Raw genomic sequence first — 20,351 nt, 5'->3', positions numbered from 1 at the left:
ACACACACACACACACACACACACACACACACACACACACACACACACACACATACACACACACAGACACACATATATATATAAATAAATCTATGCGCACACACGTTTTTGTGGTGAAGTGGCACTGGCACTGAGGCTGAATTCTCTCAAACTGACTTAGTTTCCTGTGTTTTTCCGCAGCAGCATTTGTAGACGTCAGACTGCAGGGTGATAATCTGACTGTTATGAGAAACAACCGACCATTACAGCTCACTCTGAGCCGCTGCTGTGTCAAACACTTAATGACAGCTTCCCAGTAGCCTGTGAATAGTTCTGGTTCAGTGCACAGAGGAACACATTAACTGCTTTTTCTTAAGTCAGTTATTCTAATCAAACTATGTGGTCTATTTATTTTTATTTTTTTATAGAAAGAAGACAAGAAAAATTACATGGCATGGATTTCACTGTCACGTTAAAACCCTGGATAATTTCTCTTCGTAAAAAAGTCACTGATGTGCTAATTGTTCTAAATGCTCTGAAAATATACATATAGTTCTCATCTTCAACATCTCATTGAAACCAGTAAAATATGGTACGCAGCCTAACCTACAAGGGAACCGCTGTTCACATTTTAAATATCAGCCTTTTTTGGATAGTTTCCTCGAAATAAATCTTAAGATTTGTGTCACGTAAAATGTTTATACAGCTATAATTCCGGGAAAATGTTTGCTTCAGCTGTTTCATGGGGTTTTGAATTTCTTAAATGACCTTGGACTTCAGGCTTATAATTGCTTTATATTTGGGTTTGATGTATGCACAGATCCTATTGTTTATTCATCTTGGATTTCAGTCATTTTTTTGGTTTTGGTTTTGACTTGTCTCATTGTGAAATTATAACACCAACTTTCCTGAATCAGGGGTGTGACAGCAGTGTATATAAATCGGTTTCTTTAGCGGTGGCTAAACGGTTTTTCCTCTTGAAAAGACCAAAGAGATGGTATTAGATCCAAAATCTTTAGAATATTTATCGCCAACGGATGGATTGATCACCTGGGGGAAATGATTGAGCAGGTGACACAGTGCAAATATTTTGTATCCGTGTTAAATTTGTCTGATCTTGAATCGGTCAGTATTTAAACTCTATGCAAATTTAGGCTGTGTGGATTAAATGAGAGCATTATAATCATGGTCTTCTCCAGGGTGACTACTGAATCAGTAATTCTCTATGGCGTCACTGTCTGGTTTGGCAATCTCACTGTGAAATTAAAATTTCATGTCCAGAATGTGATGAGAACAGCAGGGGAAAATAAAAGGTATTTTTGCGCCAGCAACATCTTTACAGGAAATATTTGAGGAAGAAACTGTTAATCAAGCCAATATGGCTGACCCTTGTCATTTTCTTTAGAATGAATATGAGCTTCTGTCATTTGGTAGAAGGTTCAAGCTTAAATCAAGCATACATTTTCTGTAGTGTAGTGTATTGTCTGTTTTTATAGTGTGTGTGTGTGTGTGTGTGTGTGTGTGTGTGTGTGTGTGTGTGTGTGTGTGTGTGTGTGTGTGTGTGTGTGTGTGTGTGTGTGTGTGAGAGAGAATGAAACAGCAACCTTGATGCCCAAACTAATCTTCTTTAGTAAATGCTAATTTTTGGAATTATTGTATTTTTAATTATACTCAAGCAAAGCTGAAAATGAATTATCGTTTGCATAGTCGAATCATCAGATACACCATAAACTAAAATGTTGGCTTTGTGCCACTCTCACATTTTCACTTGTCCATAAAAATTTGAATTATAACAATATAATCATTCTTTCCTTTTCTAAAATAGGGGTATTGCGATGTACTGGTATTGATGATAACTATGATATTTAAAGAATGAAATATTGATATTGTGTTCATAATACACATGATAATATTGTGATGGGAGATGCCTTTCTCCACCTCCCTACACTTTAAGTCTAATTCATTTTCCAACAAAGAGACAAAACACACAATAAACAAAGTTTAAGGTGAATTTGACTGATAGCAGTGTTATTATTGTTTTTAATTTTCTATAAATATCGTGATAATATTGTTATTGTGAATTATTTTGGTCACGAGAATCGTGTAGTGAAAATCTGACATTGAAACGTCTCTAATCTGGAACAAATATTTTTTTTCTCTGCTGAATTGTCAGCAATAGACCGGATCTCTGCCACCTCTGCGGACCTCTTCTCTATTAAGGAAATGAGTTAACTTTGAGTTTGACAGAGTAACTGAAGATCTCAACATCACTGTTGGTCAATATGCCAAAAGGATGTAGCAGCAGGGCCAGGTTATGGCAGCTCTCCCACCCAGATGTTGTGAAACCCTCAGAGAAAACATTTTGCTGTCACTGCTGCTTAAACAGATTTGACCTTTTATTGAACTTGCAGTTCACTTAGTTTCACGGCCGAGGTTGACCAAGAGCTTTTTTTTTTTTAACCAAATAGTGAAAACGTTTTTTGGTTTTCCTTGTCGGTTTGTACACAGCTGTATTTTACTTGGAATCTCGAAACAAACAGCCAGACATCCTCTCTTTCTGCATTTCTGCCTGACCCTAACTCATGTGGACCTACACATGTGGGCATGTTTATTCATATCGCAGTAGTACAGTAATAGTAGCATTCTTTTCACAAGGTTTCTCACCAGTCAGTACATTCCCATGAGCCAAAGAGCGAGCCTCAGCCCACGTCTTTTGCGTCTCGTATGAGCTCAGCAGTGAGTTATGGGCAAATGTGAGGGTGCTGCCTGGGAAGGGTGTTGCAGGGTGTAATGTTTGCAGCATGTTCCATTGATTCATAAAGCCGAGGCCCGGTGATGATTCTGCAGCGGTATTCCCGTAAACCTCTGTCTGGCTGAGAAGTTGAGGAGGGAATGCTGGGTAATGGAATGAGAGCGCTTCCTGAGTCACAGCCACTAGAGAGGGAGAGTGAGAGAACACCCCTGGTCTGGCATCTGCTTGGCTGAATCACCTCAATCAAACTTGGCAAGGGATACACGTGACGTGTGTGGAAACAGGAGATAAGTGGCAGAGGAAGAGACGAGTGCTGCATCAACTTGAATGTGGTTGGATTCAAAGAAAGAGAAGGAGATTAATGAGAGATTGTGACTGTTTCTTCTGAAGTAGTCCTCTGATATTGCAAAAATGATCATGAGAATCTTTAGCACTGTAGTCTCCCTGTTGTCCTTCTCCCTCTTTCTATACTCAGTGTCAGTCGGGTCAGATGTTCTCATTCTTATGTGACCAGTGTGGTATGACTATGGCATCTCGCTGTAACCAAAGGCATTCTGACATTCATTCTACCAGTGAAATCCAAACAGTCACACAGCAAAAATATGATCTGGTTTGAGTAAGTGTCGAAATATCTCTGGAATACCAGAAGAAATTTGCTCTGGGCCTCAGTTTAATCAAGAGAAAGCTGCAGAGTTGGCTCAGATATATCATCATAAAAATGTATTTTTAGAACCAAACCTTGCCTTGAGAAGTACTCAGAGTTTCACGCACTACACTTTTGCTGATGAGGGGATTACGCTGCCAGGTCTTGTGAATTAAAACAGACTTGTTTTTACCTTTTTAACTGTTTGCAGCAAAGATAGAGAGACTTCTCTCGTCTCTTGATTATTTTCGCCTGGACAGGCATGCCACAGCTGACCGCATGTCTTTAGTGTCTGCATTACTCATGCATTTTCAGACAGCAGCGACTCCGGCTCGCAGACTTCTCTGTGTATGACTTAGCACATGGGTGGGTTTTTGATTTACATCTCAGCTGTGCCACTTGCTGTTCTTGGCTCGACGCTGCTGTGTTTCATCAAAGAAAAATCCGCTCCACTCTGACTGTGGCAGTTAAGACGGCCGTCCGCCGCTGCGCTGCCTCTGCCAGAGCGGGGCCGAGAGCTGATGGGGCCCTCACAGCTGTCAGCTGGAGAGAGAGAGACAGAAGGAGAGAGAGAGAGAGAGATGTGGCCATAAGGATTAGGGCTTTACTGACCCACATAAACAAGCAATAAGAAAACAGATTGTGTGACTGTGAATGAGCAGTTTTGGTCATTTGAGTCAATCATGAGGAAGCTGCTGTTTCATCTTTCCCACCAGAGAGAAGGGCACTATCAGCACTTTATCGCATTTTAAGTGTGATCAAGATGTGAGACATACACAACACGTAATAGTTGGTAAGTGTGCATCAGAGCTTTTTAAACAGATCACCATTTAAAACTGCTACAGTTTCAAATGGCTCAACATAAATAGTGTCTGAAGTGGCCCTTTTTACAATGCTGGTCATGATGGAGATTAATCAGCCAGCCAGTCAAACATTGGCTTCAACCGAGTGGTCAAAAACAAATGGGCAAACATGATGCGAGCCGAGGCTGTTTTAATGCCTTCATTAGAGCGGAGGAGAAAGCAGCCAAAAAGATTGAGTTTTATCCTCTCTCTTGTTCTCTCTCCGTCTCTGCCAGGAAGCTTCTATGGGGCAGTGCCCAGTCAGCTCATTGCACCATTGGCTGGCGCTGCCCCAGAGGACTATGAAAGACATTATAAAGTCTAATAGTGCAGTTTATATACTTTATTAGTGCTCGTTAATAGAAGCCCAGCGTTCTGGAAGAATTACTTATTCTCTAGTCATGTGCAATGCAGTCCAGCCCCTGTGCTGTATTAACTTGCTTACCAGGACTAATAAGTACACAAAGGAACGATAGAATGGAGGTTGCTTTTGAGAAAAAAACACTTTTCTCTTGCTTGTCTCTGAATGATGTGGGTTGACATCAATCACAAACCCTGAGCATGACAACTTGCTAGTCTGTACTCTGCTGATTTGGACTCAGATATTCATATGTGCATTATGTCTTGGCAGATACAGATCTGTGCGCATTACTGTCCGAGATAGAGAGCCAAGTTTCATCACACAGTATCAATTGAATTATTCTTTCAAGGCGATATTTTAAAGCACTGGCAAGCAAATTTTTCAGTCAAAATTTATTATAGCGTATGCATGGCTTGGAGTCAAGACCTCTAAGGTTTCATCAGTGCAGAGATTGATATCATCCTGGTCATCGCACAGGCAGCGTTGAAGCACAGGTGGACTGGTGCTTTGTCAAAATGTTTCTTTTTCATGTTTCTTTTTTTAGCAGCAAATCTGGACAGCACGGTGTGGCATGATGGGAGGAAGTGGAGGATTTTGGGAAAGTGATGCTGGTGCCCTGTTCAGGTTAATGCTTGTAACTCTAAGTTGCAGGGAGCTGGGAGCTTTGCCAGGCCGACTCTGGATGTTAATAAAGTTTAGAGGCTGCATGCCAGCACTGTGATCTGTAATGCTTAGGGTTATTTTTACAGACTTTTTACAGACAATTATATTTGAAAGGGAAGGCTGTTTTTCACTGGGCTAATATCAGAGCAAGGAGATGGTGTATGTGATAAGAAGATGCAATTTCCCATGATGTGACGCTGTGGAGTGCATGGATTTTTTTTTTTTTCATTGTGTGGGAATATCTGGTGTATGAGAAACTCCCTATGTAGTACTGAAACGGCAAACAAGACTATTGTCTCGTGTACTTGTATTATTTCAGTAAAGGGTTCTTAAAAGTGAGTGTTTTTCCCAAGCATGGTCTGCTTCGACATAGTCACACAACCTTACACATGGTAGTTGTCTGACTACAACCACTGACAGATGGTTGCCTAAAGAGTGTTTCAACAACATTTCTAACGGGGAAAGTGATCCTCGCTGATTCATACTCCCTTTCCATTTTTCAGCTAATCCAAGAATTGTCCATTTATTCTCCTGCAATTGTCTGTCGCATGTCAGTATCTTTGTTTAATGGTCTTTGACAGACCGGTGGCCAAACAGGGAGTTGTAGGAATCCAAGATGACTTTGGCTCGTAGCTGCTGTACTGATGTCGCTGTCTACTAGACATGTCGGCTTGATTTCACCCTCTGGAGCTGAAAACCGCATCTCGCACAGATGAGCTGGTTGCTCTGTCCAGAAGTTTTCTTCTGGAAACAGTAGAGACATCTGTTATCTTCTGGCTCCTGTAGTATCTGTCTGATTTACATTCTCTGCATCAAATTGCATTTGAAAGAAGGCTGCGCAGTTTTCATTCTGTTGGCAGTCTCTTCCTGTAATCCTAAAGGAGAAAATAATTTGGCTGGAAGCAGTTTTGTTGAAGACAATCAGTTCTGTTCTTCTTTGATTTACTGTTGCCAAGATTAAGTATAGTACTCCTTCTCTCCATTTGAACTAAGGCTCCTATGGGCTGTGCAATAAGTGTGTTAAATGGATCCATATTACACTGAGTAATAACCTCAGTATGCACTCTTCATTAACATGCTTAACATTCCCCCCAAGACCCAGAAGTCGGCTTCTATAATACACGGCTTAACACAAACATCATGTTGGACACTTAGGATCTCTTACGGGGCTCATTGTTAGCAGTTTTAGTAGTGAGGAGATTTGGACTCTGTGTGTGTGTGTGTGTGTGTGTGTGTGTGTGTGTGTGTTTGTGTGTTTGTGTCTGCTAATATTTGGGTCAAAGTGAAAGGACAATATGGACAAGTTCCTCAACTCTGAACATGAAAACCTTGAAGAGTTATTAAAAGATTCACTTTTGCCAGCTAATTAGAGCAGAGTACGCTGCAGAGCAAAATGTTTTTGTTTGTAGCATTTTTGGCTGATGAAATCTGTTGCAACACTGGTCAGCCACTTGCTGCGTGTTTCCAAAACTGACCACGCAACTTTGTTTTTGAAAGTAAGAAATCTAAATACTTGGCAAGATAAATGCTGAGCCACTGATATTTGTCAACGACCGTATCAATCACCAAAGACATATTATGGTCATTTAATCCTCTGGGACAGTTAAAGATGAATCGGTGCATTCGGACATATTAGGTCAGTGTGTGTGTGCGTGTGTTTGTGGGTGTGTATATGCAGATGACTGTTCTTATCAGTATATGAAATGTTTGCCTTGGAACACCACCTTTTGGACCTTCCAGAGCCTCATTTCTTTCATATTTAATAGAGATGGTGGGCGGGTTAAGTTAAAATGGAAGTTGAAAGATTTGGGTCTAATGGGAACCAGCGCGTAGCTGTCCTAGCTGGCTTGACATTTACAGCATTTTCCCCCGGCTCAGCGTTCAACCTTTTACGACAAAGCCAAAACCCATCAAGAGGAGCTTCACTCACCTTAAAACCGATTCGTTGAGGTTCTTGGATCCACACAGACAGGACACATGGGTTCACACAGCTTCAATAACCAATAAACCTTCCCGTAGCAGGAAACGTCTCTTATATATCACCAGGAGTTTTTGACAAGAACATTTAGGATGAGTACCTGGCTGTCTCCCCAGTATGTCCTCACTGAAGCTGAGTCACAGATTTAGTGGACAGATTATAGAGGGAGTGGGCAAAGGAGAGGAGAGCTATATTTCTCTCTTCTCTCCTTTTTGTGTTTATCTAACTTTTGCCCTTAAAAAGTCAGCTCACAGCACATGTTGACTAATACCGATAAAAAGCCTAATCAGGGTCTTTCAGCTCGACAGTGATCTAATAGGCATGTGTTTGAAAGTTGAAATGAGTTAGGCAGCGTCAGAGCCGTGACAGCCAGGTGCTGAGCACTTGGCCCAGCGTCCCGGAGCCTCAGCCAATTGGAAAATGCTTTGCAGAATTTATCTGCACCCTTCTCCCTTGACAAATTATTTTATTGTTCCCACACAGTTGGTTTTCATTTAGTCTTTTGGCTAATGATAGGCTGTGAGCATGTGGGCTATTGTTATTCCTTTATTCAGCAAAGATACTCTGACTGGAAGTGTTCACATCTGATAGAACACCCCCATGCAATACAAACTAACCAAAACATGACACACAGAAGGTATACAAATGTACACAGATGGCGCACAAAGTAGGAAACTATAGTGTATATAGAGTAAGAAGGACAATCTTGATATGCTGTAAATACCTCTGTGGCATCACCGTAGTGACTGTCAGTCAAACTGGGTGATGCTGCTTTCTGAAGGAGCAACTTCCGTACAATCTCCCCTCTGCGAACTCTAAACCCTGCTCCAAAACCTTTAATCACATTATTCAGTGTGTCTCATGTACCAGGACTAGTAGATATGCTGTGTGAGAGCTGCAGATGGGAGAGATAGGGTGAAACTCGCCTCGCGTCCGAGCCCTGCACTCTGCCTGACCTGAACTCAGTACATCAGGACCAGGCCGCTAATCTTTTACAAATGCTGGGAGTCTCCATGACCAGGCCCTCGCTGAGATGGCTTAGTCAAAACAGCCCTGCTGCTCCCGAACACAACCTCAGCCTCTAGCTTAATTCAAACGCTGATTGACTAACAAATACCTGCTGCTTGTTCCTCAGCATTACACAGGCCGGTGCCGTCTGCTGCTCTCCATGGAGTTTGACAGTGTATTTGCTGTCCTGTAGAGGAAGACACAGGCCTACTGTGTTACAGACTTTTCAGGGTTTCTCGGTAAAATGATATACGCACTTGCTAAGCGAGCAAAAGTATAGAAATACTGCACTGAATGAAGAGAGTTTTATTGTTTAATCTTTCATTATAGCTTTCAGGGGAAGTGCTTTGTTGCCTGAGCCAGAAAAGAACTTCTGTATAAAAATAAAGGTAATGGGACACAAACAAAATAAGAAAGCTTGTGCAACTAATTGACATGTTTTCTTTTGTCACTGTAAGAATTTGTCGCAATCAAACATTGCATTCACTATGAACACGTCAGCAAGTAACAATTCACAGTGACAAATGTAAACCAAACAGCCAAGATTTTGACTGTCAGGCCTGAATTGGATGATTTTATGATTAAGATGACAGCTGGTTAAATGACAAAACCGCGTCATCACACCTAACAAAAGTGGGAAAAAGCAAAACAAGTATTTTCAGCAGACGGTACAGGTAGAAATGATGAAAGATGGCCTTTTGGTCCAGGTTCAGATTTCATTGCTGTCCTGTTCTTAATCAAACCGAACCCCTTTCACTTCCCATTTTCCCAAGAAAGTCCTTTTGGTTTTACTGCCAAGCACATTCCTTGTCCATTTGCTCACAACAGTACCGTCAGCATTTATTGGACATAATTCTGCTTCGTCTTCTCATGCACCGTCACTGTTTACGTGGGCCCAGCCATGTTTTTCGGACCAGCTCCAAACAAACACCATGCACTTCAGGACTTTTGCAAAGCTCAGGCACGGAGAGGGACTTTGTACATGCCTGACATGTTGAACATGTTGAATTAAACATCACTACTTGTGCTGTAACGCTTTGTCTTTGAGAAATGTCCCAACGCTTCAAGTATATTTTAAGTATTTAAAATGACATTGATGCAGAACGTGTTGTGAAATTCAACTATGTACGTACGGTTTAAGCAGTTACTGCGAGTGATGAATAATTCACGTTTATTTTGGAGTCATTTTTATGCATCTGTGGTAGTTTGATTGTCAATGGCAATCATATCTGGTTGCACAAAAATGGAAGTGTAGTACTGGCGGCCAGCACAAGCTGATTTTTATTTATTTATTTATTTTTTATTTGTAAATTTTTGAGAACAGTTTGGTACTCTGGGAATAATAAATCTTCTACAATTTTTGCAATAATACAGTCATTATTGTTTGAAAGAATGCAGCTTTTTATTCCAACTATAAAAGTCTGGAACTTCAACAGTAACTATAAACTGAATAGAATAAATTTTTAAAAATGAAGCTTAGCAAGGATGTACTTTCATTTGAGTAGTTTAAGAAATGTTAAATGTAAAGCCCCTAAAACCGTAACTCAACAAAAGTCAACAGGACTTGTTAGCCATGTACTTGATAGCTTTAGCTGTAAATATAAATGCACAGTTTACCACAGCGCCCACTTTTACAGGGCCAGACTTGTCATTTGACACAAGAATATGGCCAATCTAGGCCACTGTAAAGATGCCAGTCTTCTACAAGCCTCAAGAGCTCTGAGCCATGAAGGACTCCAGCGAGAGAGGCAAAGCATCAGTATATGTACACTGCAGCCTGCCAAAGTACACTCATTTAACAGCACAAAAAGACTTGCACTGAGAACCCGCATGTTTATGTTAGGGATGATGTAAAATGGCTAGAATTCATATTTCACATCAAATTTCTCTTTTAAGATGGCTTCTCTTAATTTTTACTTGCAAGGAAACAAACATTTGCATTTCAAAGTTCTTCAAATAAAAATAAATGAAAAGCAAACCCTTTTATGGGTTTGGAGACTATATTGGAAAACAGGTCAGGGGCGAAATGAATATTTTTTATGGTTCGTAAAAGAGCTTCACAATGAATGCCAGGTTATGTGAAAGGCTTGACACATGGTAGAGGCCAGAGCCCTTCGAGATTCCCTCTTTATTCAGCCCTTACACTCCTGGGCCAAGAGGAGCCAAACAACACACATGGCAGAGGCCAAGATCCATATGAAGAATGATTTCTTTATTTCTGCTTGTTATCGTCTGATTAGGCTTCTTCTTGCTACACACCTCATCCAAAAATCTATCAACTAACAACCTTCACTTTTTCCTTCTGGGTTTATCACACTCAGGTTGATGTGTAATCAACTCAGCACTCAGAGCCGTTCCTGCTTGCTTGGTATTTGCTTTTGGGCAGTAGATGCAAGTCAGGGTCGATATTGGGGGAATGACATGCAACAATGGTCCCTAGCCAGAATCTAACCTGAGATGTTGCAATCACAGTACATGGTGTGCGTCTATATGTAGTATATGCATTTAGGTACATACATTATGAATGAATATGAACATATGTAATTTTTTTTCTTAGTCTCCATGTGTTTTTTATATGACATGCATGCCATATACTCCATGCCGGTGTGACTAGTGAAATCTTATTTATTGTATGTAATGTAATGTAAGCTCACCTTTAATGACATTCTTGGTCTACAGGTGATGGATTGTTTTTCTTTTGTTGACAGTTCCTCCATGTCTTTGTCCCGCATGTGTCAGGAAATACTGGTAATGTTCCTAGTTATCGCGAGGACAGACCCACAGTCAAACAGAGTGACTGGTTCCGACTCCAAAACAGTTTCATTCCTGAGACAAAACTCATGTCTCACTTTGGCCATAACCAACAGCAGCTAGAGCAGAAATCATAATAAAAGGAATCTTATTACAGCCATTAAACAAGAGAAGGGAAAACACGGGAGGACTTAAACGCCAGGACATCGAAAATGCTTACGCGGTGAGAATATATTTACTCGTAAAGCTCTTTGATGGTGGCCCTGTCCGTTCCAACACACAGCGCTGCTGTCTGTGTAAATAGCTGTGCGTTGACCTCTCACCGCACAAGATTGAATATGTTTCCATAGGTGTCATTTGGTACCATTTTGGGTTTTTACAGGCCCCACTGTGCCTTAGTCCCCGTAACCGCGGGGGCTCAGGAGTCATACCATCATCGCTCAAGCGGTGGCCAACAGTGGGCTCTTCCTGATGTTGTAGAAAGATGTGGAGTTGACTATGAACTGCGGCTTCCTCCACCTCACAGCAGCATTATTGAGCTCTGTTTGATGTGAAGTGATATATAATGTCTGGTGGATTGTCCATCTCAAATTACCTAGAGATCATGTTCCTGTCTCTATGTGTGATCTGTGTTTGTGAGTGTGTGTGTGTGTGCATGTGCGTGTGTGTGGTTGTGAAGGGGGGGTGGTCTTCAGTGTCAAAGCCTCTGGTTAATGAGGACTCCCTACACAATAAAGAAATGGTATTGCTGACTTCCTTAGGTATGTGTGGTTTGAAACTCAACACAGGTTTTCTCAGTGGAAAACCTGGGGCCCGCTTTTATTTATTCTGTATATTTATGAAAACCCCAGAATCATGTGGTGCCCACTGAGTCAAAGAGGAGGTCCCTCTCCAGCACCGGTTATCGCCATTTTACAGCCGTGTTAATGCCCTTTGGTGGCAGATGTTTACTGCTGTGCACTAGGGGAATCTTCAGCGCACTTTGTCGCTGTTGGTTTGAATCAGTTACAGAATATTTATTGGTGCACTAAGTGTGTCAGAGGTATCCACAGCTGCAAAATGTTGCACATAGTCAAAAAAATATATTATTAAAAAAATTCATATTTGTTTTTTTCCATTAAATCAAGGGTAATTATTTTTAAAACAAGTCGAGTGATTGTCCTTATTTCAAGATGCTTATTTGAAGAACATTCTGTATTCTTAAAAAAAAAAGAAAAGAAAAGAGAAACCACAGTATGTTGTCTACAAGTGAAGTCATCTCACTTCATGGACAAACCAAACATTTGTTTACAGTGCATCACTACATGCTTTCTTTACCACAGTCGGGTTCTCTCACATAGCCGGGCATTGTTGTAATGTACTTATCGTGGTGTCACGTGTCCTGTGTTTAATATAACATTTGTTTTGAGGACACAAAAGGCGGATACTTTGTACCCTGAAATGTAAAGGTCTAGAAACTGGTGATATGAAACAACACCAATAATCTAATCAAAATAAAAGCTTTCCCTCTGTGCCTCTACTGTCAAAGCAAATTGTGGGCTTTTGAAAAAGTTATTTTCCTCGTAGAGCTGCGTGTTGGAGGTGAGTTAACCCCTAATCTTTTTCAAGTAGCTAATATTCACTGTTGACATCGCGGAGAAACACTGGCCTGAACTTTAAGAGGAAACTTCAATAGCCAAAGCAATTACTATGCATGCTTTGAACAGATCCTTTTCACAAAGTAGCATTCCTTTATTCTTCCTGTACTAAAACAACAAAAAGTATCCAAGAAATAGGAAGTGAAATTGGATTCCTCTTTTAGTTCCCAAAACATCTGGTTTGGCCCTTGTTTTAAACAACTAGCATCCCCTCTGAGAATAACAGAAGGTTATTTGCACTGTGTGTAGGTAACAAAATAATCATTTTCAAATGTTGTTCCATTCAAATGTGATCTAATTAAACACTTAAACTCAACCTCTCAGTTGGACCACCGACCATCAAGGGAATTTTCCTCCAGACGTTTTCCCGACTATTCATTTATTTCTCCCCCACTGCTGCCTCCAAACCATTAAAAATGTACAGTAATTGCTGCAAATTGATCACTTGTTTTACAGAAGTTATATAAATCTCCACTCATGTCCAAAGTGTAATCGATGGCATGAGGCGGTGCTGGGTGAGAAGACGAGAGAGTATCTGTCAGATGGGCCTTGATGCATCTGCTACATGGAGATACTCTCATGTTCTGTGGTTGAGTTTGGCCACTGTCATTTCCGAGGAATTTCCTGCCATCTGTGTTCAATCGAATTCTCTCACAGATTTGAGCTTGCTTGTAAATATTGGGTGCTGGCTGAAGAGGTCTGAAGGAGTCCTGTGAGTAGCGCATCAGACCAAAATGAACGCTGGCACACAGATGAGCTAGGTTAACAAAGTCTTATTAACGGGAGCTACAGCAAGACAGCATAATATCTGGCAGCTCTGGATAGCCATGCTTCCATATCTGCGATTATTTATGAGGAAATTATTTTCACTGACTATTGCAGCCCCTGCTCACTGCATTTGAGAGAAATGCCTCAACAGCTAGTGGATGGATTACTATGAAATTTGGTGCACACGTTCATGTGCCCCTCAGGATGAACTGTAATAACTTTGGTGATCCCTTGGCTTCATTTAAAGGCCTGAGGTCACATTTTTTATTAGTCAAATACTGTACTGTAAACCTGCAAAACTGGCATAACGACATCCCCAACAGCTTAAGATATACTTTGTGTTTCATGCTAATTAGCAAATGCTAACATGCTAACACACTAAACTAACATGGTGAACACTATATCTACTAGACATTAGGATGTTTGCAGTGTCAGTGTGAGTGTGTTGCCATGCTAGCATTAGCATTTAGCGCAAAGGTGTTAGCATAGCTGTAGACTTAAGCTGTTGATCAAACACAAATGAAAACTTGTTCACATTGATCTACATTTTTCAGTCAAGTTTTTCCATCCCATCCAAAAGTTAAAGGCCTCTAACTTCTCTCAGAAGGTTAGGAAATAGCTTACCTTTTTTTTATACATTATACATAATGTTGTTCTCAATAAACCCTTTTTACTCCGTTCTTAGCTGGCCGCCTTCTTAACATGTGATTGTGGTTTTTTTTTTCTGCTATTCTAGAAACATTAATTATCTAACTAACTGCGCATGCACAGTAACCCATGCTAAACAAAGTCATTCTTTACATACACAAGTTTCAGAACTTGAACATAATTACCAAATGTGCAATTCTTGCTAATAGTAAATAGAATCATCATAATAATTGAAGTGACAAATTTATACAAAAAGTCTCTTTATGCATTTGCATTTCTCTCTTTTTTTTGCTATGTCACATGAAATAGAATTCAACATGAGAATAAGGCCATCATTACAAATGACCTCTGTTAGAAGTTATTTTCCTAACCTAGCTGTTCTTAACAGTATAGATTTATTATGCTATTATAGGAATTTTGACAAATAGTAGGTCATACTGATGTTTGACAAACGGATCTGATTTCACTGCAGTTTCAGAGGGACCTCTGCTGTGTTTTGATACGACTTGAGCGGGCACACGGACAAAACACAGCTTCTGCACTAAATCGCCATGTTTATTTTTTATAGGAGATTTATATACACTGGTTATTCTCATGAGTGAACACACACACACATATAAGTACACACACAGATAAAAACACAGACACTTATAGTAGCATTTACACACTCATATTCAGGATCTAAAACCTTTCAAATAAACACTGATTTAAAAAGTTTTCGAGCACTTTGTGACACTATTTATGTTCAGTTATTGCAGGAAATAACTTGATTCAGTTGAGAAGTGTTCCAGTCTCACCTTAACACTTTCTCTGAGGGTGTGGTGCTGCGAGTGGTCGTCAGTCCCAAAACTCTGGACTGGCTACATCACTCTGCCAGTATTTACTGCCGCCTCCCCAAACAGAGCAGCCTCTTGTCCGACTTTGAAGCACCTCCGGATCCCTTGCCGAGGTTTCAGCACTCTTGGCCCGGCTCTGGAGCTGTGTTGTTCACTAGCTCTATAAAGGTGTCTGTCACTAAACCAAACGCCCCTCTCACGTCTGCCAGGCAAGTGCATCACATCTTGTCAGTCTGCTGGTCTATCAAGTTAGTCTGTGGGCCTGACTTTTGCTTTGTGCGCTTTTTCGCCATTACAATTCTGTGGCTTTTCTGTCAAATTATAGGATGTGGTTTGGCTGAGGACTCCTTGTAAAACTTTGTGATTGTCTGTGATTAATCCTGGCAGTGTACAGATTTGTGGGCAAAATCTTGTTATGATAGTGATTGTCAGGATAGAGTTGTGGCTACTAGTGGCTTTCAAGTGGTTTGTTGACTGTGCACATTCTTCTTATATTAACAAATGTTCTAAAAGAGTTTGACTTAAAGATAGAAGATATGCTTATTTTTGTGATAATCAATCATTGCTGTGGTGTTATTTTTTAAAAAAGCCCCTTCCCAGAGGTCAGTTTTCGAGTACCATGAAACCTTTTCTTTTGATTTCCTGTTGATTAAGTTTGGGTTTCTGTATGCTGAGCTCTTCTCTTTTTCTGATCAAATCTCAACATGTGGTTACAGCTGTTTATGCTAATTTCTCAGTTATAGTGATATTGATCATCCTGCTATTACAGCTCTTAGAAATGTAAGTCACATTTCCTGATTATCGGATAATTAGATGTATTAAAACCTGTGCATACTTGGTGCCTAGAGCAGGAAATAGGCTTCATGAACTGGGGAGGTTGTGACTCAATCATTATGTCAGTTGAAAACAGAGCAAATGTGCCTTTTTATTTGTATGAAAACATGATAATTATATCTAAATCCCTCATAGCTGAGAATGTAGGTATTTAATTTCACAAGTATTAAAGCATTTTCACAATGATATTAAAACGTCTTCAACAATGTCCTAAATGGAAAAATGAAGCAAGGGAAATCTAAAAATGTTATTAAGCGTTATTAGTCATTGCATCAAAAGCTCTATCATTGAATTTGAGTGAAATCATCCACAAACAAAGCTGATAATGAGCTGTATTAGGAAATGATGTTTTTAAAAGCCGATGTTCAGTTACATCTGTCTTCTTCACAGACCATACTTTTTAATTGGTCTTTTGCCATTGTTGTGGACCACCAGTTGAAAGATGTGCCCTCATCAAGGATGGGCTGGAAGGCACCACTAGTGACAAGGTGCTACCACCAGGTGGTGACATGCACAAGTGTAAAGTCTTAATTATATTAATCAGAGGGGACAGCAGAGACAATGATTGTCTGAGACAGTTGGGAGGAAGTTGTGGGATGTGATCAGGAACGACCACAGCCATGCAGCGCATCTTCCAAGAGTTTAGTGTGTGTGAGAGAGCGCCCTTCAGGATGTGTGTGTATGTGTATGTGGAAATAAGAAAGACAACTTGTGTGTCTGTGTGTGTTTGTGAGTGTGTGTGTGTGTTTGTGTCTAAGCGTGCATGAGGAGTCACATAATCCCACAACATTCTCTCCCGTGTTTGGGTTTTACTTACAGCGCCCCCTCTTTAAGCCATGTGGTAAAGTGGTTGGTCTTTGAGACTTCGCCTGGCACCGAGCCTGGCACAGGGATGGGGTGGGTGGAGTAGGTTGGTGGGGTTGGGGATTCGGGGGGCTGTTGACTGCCAACTATTTGTTTGTGTTCATGACTGCGGTTAGTGCTGCTCCATTTGAAGAGCCTGGTATTATGAGGACGCCTGCTTCCCACAACAACATGTGCCCTCTTCTCTAACAGGCTGGAGAGCTAATCATTTACCGACCGCCACAGTCATCAGTATGACTTAAAACTGTGTAGCCACTTAGTACAAACAATCAGTCGTATCCACAAAGAAGTTTGCTTGGATGACTGGGCTCTGAGCTGTTTCTCAGTTTTTATATACATAATAATTTCTTTAATGTTATTACTCTGTTGGAGCTGATGTAAGATATTTTCGTGCTGTGCCCAGAAACGATCGAGGCTTGCAGCTGGATGCCTCTGGAGCCACATGAGTACCTCCTATTCACTCTGAGGTTTTTTTCTTTGTATTTGACTTCATAACAGCTAATCTGAGGTTATTGTGTGACCAAGCTGACCATGAGAAAACGGGGAGGAACAAAGATACCTGGTTGAGAGTGGCTAAGATCAGCCAGAACAAATTGATTTTATCCTCATGAAAGTTCTCATGTCTGCCGGTACTGGTAATCCTGCTACGAAAACACTGACATTTCTCTGCTCCAACAGTAATTTAATAGAGTTTTTTTCCCTCCTTCTTCCCTTGCTCCGCACCTGCTTTAAGAGGAGCTTTCTCCCTAGACATTGTTATTTTTCATTTACTTATGCCCCTAGGTTTTTCAATCATACATCCATTACTAAGCAAACAAATAAGTTCCGGGCCTATGCCGCAGACACAAATATAGACATGAGTTATGAGATTCAGAGAAGCCGGGAAAGGCTTTAGACCCTAATACACAACATCTGCACCGGACAGGACGCACAACTAGGGCATCCCGCTACAAAGTCCTGCAGCCTGCTGTTGCACACTTGTATCTGTTGACCTGTCTAATGTTTAAAGAGAGGAAAGAGAGTGTGTGTGTGTGTGTGTGTGTGTGTGTGTGTGTGTGTGTGTGTGTGTGTGTGTGTGTGTGTGTGTGTGTGAGTGAGGGGGAGCACCATGGCAGGTGGGGGCATTGGGGCAGACAGGAATAAAATGATCATTATTAACTGTTTAAGTGCTGAATGTTATGATTTATGGAGCCAAAGTGGGGCCAGTTGAGGTGTCACAATGGATTTCCAGAGGCATCTGTCTTGCGGTTTTGGCAGCTTGTTGTTGTACCTTGGGTTCAGATGTTTGCATCACACTCCTGACAGCCCATTTCCCTCTCCAACACCCCCTCCTCAATAGCCTCCTCCCGCTTTAAGTACAGTACACCTCTGATCGCTCCCCTTTCCTCTCCTTAAACCATCTATCCATCTGCACATCTGCTTTTCATTGAGGCCTGCATGTCTCTGAAGACTTGAACGCATTAAACGCTGGCACAAGCACAGTCTCACTCTGGCACTTAACGCAACGCTTAGGTGACTTAAAAGGGAGAGGCGAGAATTATAGAAAATGAAGTGTCACCGAAATAAAAAATCGCCCCAGATTACCACCAATTACAGTTAATAATGGTGTCCAGACCATCTGCTGATCAGATGGAGGAATGGTGTTGTCTGTGGAGAAATAATGATACCAGAGAGAGGGAGGAGGAGAGAGATTCATTGAGGGAGACAGCAACATAGACTTTCAACTATGTGATGATGTGGTTTGATCTTTTCGGTACAGTATAGACTGGAATGCTTTGTATGGTAATGTAGTCATAACTGCGTATCTTAGGATAATAGCCATGTTGTTTCAGAGGGGTTGAGTTCTGCTAGATTGGAGACATGTGTCTGCTCTGCTTTATTAGTCATTTATTAGTCACTGAGGGAGAGTTTTTAGCCAAGGCACAACGTTGCTGAACTTGAACATGACTCTGATCATCAGCCCCTAAGGCAGCCTGAATAGGTGTATGATTACAACGTACCCCAACTGACCACGATCCCCAATGTAAAATTTATCCAGTATGTGGAGCGTGTTCAACAATCAATGTAATCACCGTCACAGTGAGCGCAACCTTCCTCTAAAGAGTGAGTCGTACCCCAATTATCAGAATTATCGAGCCTGCTTTCATTCATTGTTTCTGTGTATTGTCTTATTTTTTCATCCCCCATGGTCACAGTGGCTGCGTTAATCAGCAGGAAAAAGGATTAGAAAGCACTTTCCACTCACGATCGTGATGCATCTGAGTTTTATGGCTTTGTGTGCTGGTTTCCCGAGGGATTTTGACAAGAAGGAAGCATGACAAATGGATGACATCAGAGCAGACGTATGGCAGGGTGATTCAAACCTCGTTTCCCCCCAACAACCTCAGCCAAAAAATAATCATACATCTCCCAAAACAAGTTCTCGAATAACCACCTTTATCCCTTTATAATTACACTATAATTACACTGTTTGAAGCATTAGTATATGTATTCATGTGCGATGAAGCATATAAACTGGCATACTACTCCTTTAATTTGACTTCTCCTCTTGTATGTCTCAATGAGCTCGTCAGTTTACTGTCATCTTGCAGTAGTGCTCACTGAAAGGAACATGCTACACTAATTATACAGGAGAGGAGAGGAGGCTGTGGGAGCAATAGATATCATGTGATGACATTTATGGAAACGATGATACCACTTCGGATGTAACAGAGTATTATTAGACACCATGTTATCAACAGGGGCTGTTTCTTGCCTAAAGTCCTTCTTCCAAAAATTTAGATTTTTTTCAGGGTGGTGTTTTAAGACTCAGCTAACAATAGAGTCCTTATTTGTGCCTGCATCTTCAGTTGGCAATGCTGACATCAGTGGCTCTTTGTGAGGATGAGCCAGCACATCTGTACATGGTCTCTGTGCTGAACACAACACTTGCCCCTGGTGCTTCTGGCACTATCCTACCTCTTTCTTTCTGCCCCTGCGTCCCTGGTCCCACGCCCTTACAACATCACTCCTAACTGGGTCTGAATGCTTGCAACTGTGTATGTCACTGCAACATCCCACCCTGCTTGTTCTAAGATGCTCATGAGAATTGGACAGAATACTGAACTGAAAAGGGCCCTGTGGAGTTTTAAAAAAAAATAATTTATGAACAAACAGTTATGTTTACATTCAGTGTTTTTTACCGAAATGCCCAGTGTGTATCTTTGATGTCTAACAAATGTGTTGAATGCATTTCCTTCCTCTTGCTAAGGTCATTTTTATGAAAGGTTTTTGAATCTGTACTGTTTCCATGCATCTTTATTTGCTAGTAGCCACCTTCTTCCCAAGCAGCAATCTCTTAAAATGCCCAACTTAACAACAGAAATAAACATGTTTACAGCCTGATACAAAAATGGTTTTGGGCGACTTAAAGTTATACATAATTGAAGGCAAACCACTTTGAGTGACAGGTGTCTCGACTCCACACACACTCCACCTCTTTGCCCTTTGCCCACCGCTCTTCAGAAACCTTCTGGTGGTGTCCTGGAGGCTAAGTCCATCTTTATAAATAGTCTGTGCTTCTTCAATGCCTTTGCGGACACTTTGGCATTTTACTGCCATCAGCCGAATCAGTGGTAGGAACATGCATCATGTTGCCCCTGTGCTTGTGCGTGATGCAAACTAAATGGGGACCCAAAATATTGCTCTGTAGTGCTGCTAGAGGTCGAAAGCTCCGCAGGGTACCTTTAATTTTTGTTTGCTAATGATAACAATGGCTTACACAGAGAGATACAGTATTTTTTTAACA

At 41.0% G+C, this 20,351-nt stretch overlaps 1 protein-coding gene across 3 annotated transcripts in view; it reads left to right on the top strand.

Moving 5' to 3' along the window:
- LOC130171119 (zinc finger protein GLIS3) overlaps window positions 1-20,351 on the top strand; it is a 72,545-nt gene that overhangs the window by 4,528 nt on the left and 47,666 nt on the right. The gene's annotated exons all lie outside the window — the stretch shown is intronic.

The sequence above is a fragment of the Seriola aureovittata genome, chromosome 6 (assembly GCF_021018895.1).
Source record: "Seriola aureovittata isolate HTS-2021-v1 ecotype China chromosome 6, ASM2101889v1, whole genome shotgun sequence".
NCBI classification, from domain to species: Eukaryota; Metazoa; Chordata; class Actinopteri; order Carangiformes; family Carangidae; genus Seriola; species Seriola aureovittata.
This window is presented reverse-complemented; position numbering and strand designations above follow the sequence as displayed.